Genomic DNA, 5029 nt, shown 5'->3' with positions numbered 1-5029 from the left:
TCTTGCAATTTCTTGACTTTGATAGCTTTAATGAGGTTCTTAAGCTTGATTCCCCTCAAATCTTGTTATTGATCATTGATCTCCTTAGTTTTCTTGTGGATGAAGTGTTTGGAGTGTTCTAGAGCTTTTTGTGTCAGGAGAGATGAAGGAAATGAAATGAGAAAGAAAAAGGGTCCCTTATATTAATCATCAAAAGCTGATTTTTAATGAACAATGTCATTACTGTGTGCTGGTCGTAAACTGACGCTTACTTGACCGTATTCTGCTTACGGTCCGTCCTCCATGCACGTATTTAAGCTTAAGAAAAATGGGTAAAGTTTGGTTGAGGAATGCGCATTACGGTCCGGTTCACGGGCCGTATACTAGTTTACGCGTCGTATATCGACCGTATTTAATCTTTTACATTCTTAACAATGTAAACTTGAGATTTTTGACTGTTTGAGGACGATCGCACTATACGGTCCGTAAATCACTTTTACGGGGTCAGTGGTATGCCATATACAACCGACTGGTTGCAATTTCACAACTTTATTTCCCCACAAATCCGAAGATCGTCATTCCCGACTTAACAACACATCATACTCAAGCTCTTCATCGTCCTACTCATCACTCAAGTACGGAAAAATTTCGAGGTGTGTTTGGTGTTTAAGTCCCAGGATCCGAGGATATGGTTTAAGTCCAAAACCCAATATGAAATACCACTCCAATGTAAGCATGATCAATCAATAATGTCGATGCCAAGGAAGTGCAAGTCCGTGCCATAAGCCGTAACAAGTCTCGAATAGATCGATTGACGATAGTATGAAACATATAAGCTTCGCCATGGCAATCGAGACCTAGCCGTGATGGTCGGGGAGGGGATAATCATTAATCGTGCTTCTCGCCATGGCTTATTCGAGACCACAGCCATGATGGTCCCGCTATGGTTGCACAAAGTTCGCATGCATGGTGGTCATACCGGAACCAGCAAAATCTAGTTTTCACAAGTCTTATCCAAAATCTCGACATCAATCCGAGGCCCACATACACAAATCCATATGCACACACACATAAAAACGTGCTACGAATTCACGCGTGGCCGAATTTACAACGGACACCAAATTTACCAAGTCGACCCCCAAATGGAATAAAATAGTTTCCAACCAAGTGCCCAAAATGCCACCAAACGCCTTAAAAAATTAAGCATCCACCCCGCCTTAATCATAATCGACCCTCCGAACCTCACCGAGTCGATTAAATTTCAAAAAGGATTTCGTTTACCCAAAAGTCAACTATTGGTCAAATACTTTCACTTAAGGATTCTAAATCCTTCAATTTTCACTAAACTCGCTTAAAGTCTCGGGAATGGATCAACAGGGGTAAAATGGTCAAAACGCACATAATGACCTAACAGGTTGATACATCGTATACCAAAACAACCTTTCGTCCTAGAATGGAAAGGAAGGAAACAAGAGAAAGGGTGCCGACCGGGTGAAATATCCACTACGCATATCAAACTCGGTCGCCCAAGTTGTCACACGACCCAATTAGAGGGCTATGACGGGTACCCCAGCTAGCCTACCGAGCACCGCCTTTCCTTATATCATACGCCATCCCGAATAAATACAATTCTCAAAATAACACTTAATATGGAACGGTCTTCAATTACTCCTCAAAACATATATACAAATGTATAAGCCCACGAGGCTACAAAGTGATATACAAGACATGCACTAAAACAGATCATAAGACATCTACTACCCACATATGTCTATGAGCCTCTAACTAGAATACTAAAAATCATAAGGACGGGACGGGACCCCATGCCCCCATTATGTACACAAAAGAATATACCAATAAGCCGCAACTTCGGAGTAATGGAGCGCTCCCGTAAGCCTACTAAGTAAGCTCCTAGAATCTCGACCGTCTCCCGTCTACCTCGGGACGTGAACGCAGCGTCCACAAAAGAAAGGACTTCAAAGACAAACAATGTACCGAGTATGTAAGGCATGAATAGTAGCATAATAAAGAACAAAGAAACATGAGATAAAGAGAACACAGCCGTATATCAAGCGCTCTTAAGGTGAGAACTATGCATGCTAACATTTACTTATAAAATATCATAATCACATATACATAATCATCGTTAGCCCGTATGTCCGGATAAATCTCATCTCATGCCACCCACTAGTGGTGACCGTTCTCGGCCAACTAGGCAAGGTATTATCCATAAGCCGCCCACTTACGCCCGGCGTAGTGGTGCCTGCCTGGCCAACTAGACACAGTGTAATCATACATATACATATAGCATGCATGAGAGCCCAATCAAAGATACGCATATATCGGAGTGACATAAGGTCGGTAACCTCCGATCATGTTATGGAACAATTATCATAGCTACACCCCACCTTAAAGGAACAATAATCATAAAGTGAGGTCATCAATAATGAATAACATTGATAATCATGTGACAGGCTCAACACTATCATGGAAATATGGAGAACTTTAACCTTTAGTCCTCCTAGAATGTAAATCATCATCATCATGATCATCCTAGAGAGTACCTCATCTTTAACATCATAAGAAGCTTTAGGAATCATAAACTTCTAACTTTTGGCAGTGAGAAGATTATGGAAAATATGGATAGAATTATAACATAGGAACTATGCCTTTGAAAGAAATGGACTAGCCTTACATACCTTTATGTCTCCTTAACAACTAGACGTTCTCCCCTCAAGCTCGTGACTCTACATTCAAGAGAATTCGCACTAAGGTCAGGTCATTTAAAACATGCTTAATTTCAATTTAGGGCAACTAAAGGGCTAACGGAATTTTGGGCAACATTTCCCCTATTTCTCTAACTTTCACCATATCATAAAAAAAAAAAAACTCCCAAATCACACTATAAACATCCATAATATCATATTCAAGTAATTATATTCAATTTAGCATCAATTCCGACCAAAATCCCCTTTTCAAGTTTGCACCATAGCTATCCTCGCACAACATCCATGCTTTCTCCACTTTAATTCTTTTCCTTTATAAGGGGTCACTAAACCTTTACATCCACCCAACCACATAAATAATATGAGAAACATACCTTATGTTCAAGGAACCTCGCCTAGCTTAACTCCCTTCAAGACCAAGTTCATTCCAACTTTATAAGGAATCAAGAACAATCACTTTTCTTGGATTACCTTGGGGGGTAAATGATGATTCTCTCTTTAGATGGTTATAGAAGGGTGGAATGCTATGGAGCCCGCCAAGAACTGTAGTGTCTAGAGAGGTGGATAAATGAGTGGGAGAAGTTGAAATGGAACTTCTGTAGTCGTTTCTGGGATTTAAAAAGGTAGCATTCGCCCCCGACCAAGTTTGCGGGAGAAAGATGCTACTCTGCACACCGAGTGTGTGGTCGCACACTCTCCCGATTAGAGGAGGTGATAGGAAGTGAGATCTCCAAAATTTAGGGAGCCGGGCGCATAGTGTGCGGCTCAAGACATCAAAGGTGAGGGCGCAACGCCCCACTTCCCCGATTTCGTAATCGTGCTCGATTTGTTTGACCTCCAATCCTTATGAAACCTTCTTGGCACTTATATAAAACTTCATTAACTATCCAAAGACATCTATATCTCTTCCTTAAAGTGATTCTAAGCAAGTATTAACTCAAATGATGTCAAAATTCTCCCAAACAAGACTCTACCTTAACTTTCTCCGACGAGCTTCTTTTTGCCTCAAAATGTCTTTGGAATCTTAATTAGAATTATTAAGCATCCTTTATTAATTGTAGGGACTTCATGTACACTCTAGGCCCATGTTATTCTACTAATCATGAGAATAACACGAATTTCCCCCAAGGTGTAACACAAGTAGCCTCATCGGCCGGGCAATACTTCCACTGAACCTTCACTGAAGCTATTTCTTTTGACCTCAATTTCAGAACCTCTCTATCTAAAATGGAAATTGATCATTCTCATAAGGAAAATTCTCATCAAGTAAGACCAAATCTCAACGAATAATGTAAGAACCATCGAATGATATTTCTTCAAAGATAGACACATGGAACACCGGGTGAACACCGACAATCTGTGAGGTAAAGACAACTCATAAAGCTACCTCCCCACACGATCAAGAAATTAAAATGGACCAAAGAACCTAGGACTGAGTTTCCCTTCTTCCCAAACCTCATCACACCCTTCATGGGCGAGACCTTCAACATAACCTGCTGCCCAACCATGAACTAAAGATCTCAGACCTTTCGGTTAGCATACTCCTTTCTACGCTGAGTCACTAAAAGCTTACTTTGAATCACCCTAACCTTATCAAACAACTCTCTCAAAATATCGATACCCACGGCCTCACCTCAAAGGCATCAAACCATCCAATAGGAGATCGGCATCTCCTCCCATAAAAATCTCTAAATGCAGCCTATATCGAGATGCACGAACGGTAAATCGGTTATTGTACGCGTACTCGCTAAAGGGAGAACTGTCCCAATGACCACTAAAGTCAATCACACACACTGAGCATATCCTCAAGAACCTCGAATCATCCGCTTAGACCCACCATTTGTCTATGTGGGTGAAAAGTCAGACTGGATCCAATCGAGTACCCAAGTCGCCTACTAAAGTCCCGCAAAAACGGGACTTAAACCGAGGGCCTCTATCAAAGATAATGGAAATAGAGACCCCAAGCAAACGAACAATCTCACGAATATAGATTTGGGCCACCTTCTCGAGCGTTGGGTAGGTAACCCGAACGGGAATGAAATGAGCCGACTTAGTCGATCAATCAATAATAACCCAAACAATCAAAATTGCCTGTGGTCTTCGGAAGATCCATAATGAAATCCATGGCAATCCGCTTTCATTTCCACTTCGGAATGGGCATTTTTTGAAGCATACACTAGGGGCGCGCTCGGGCGCTCATACTTGACTTGCCGATAATTCCCACACTTAGCAACAAAATTTGCACATTCTCTTTATCCGATCCTACCGTAGTGTTGTCTCAAATCACGGAATTAAGAAGGAGAATATAGTATCTAAATGGGGCT

The sequence above is a fragment of the Lycium ferocissimum genome, chromosome 3 (genome assembly GCF_029784015.1).
Source record: "Lycium ferocissimum isolate CSIRO_LF1 chromosome 3, AGI_CSIRO_Lferr_CH_V1, whole genome shotgun sequence".
In the NCBI taxonomy this organism is placed as follows: domain Eukaryota; kingdom Viridiplantae; phylum Streptophyta; class Magnoliopsida; order Solanales; family Solanaceae; genus Lycium; species Lycium ferocissimum.
This window is presented reverse-complemented; position numbering follows the sequence as displayed.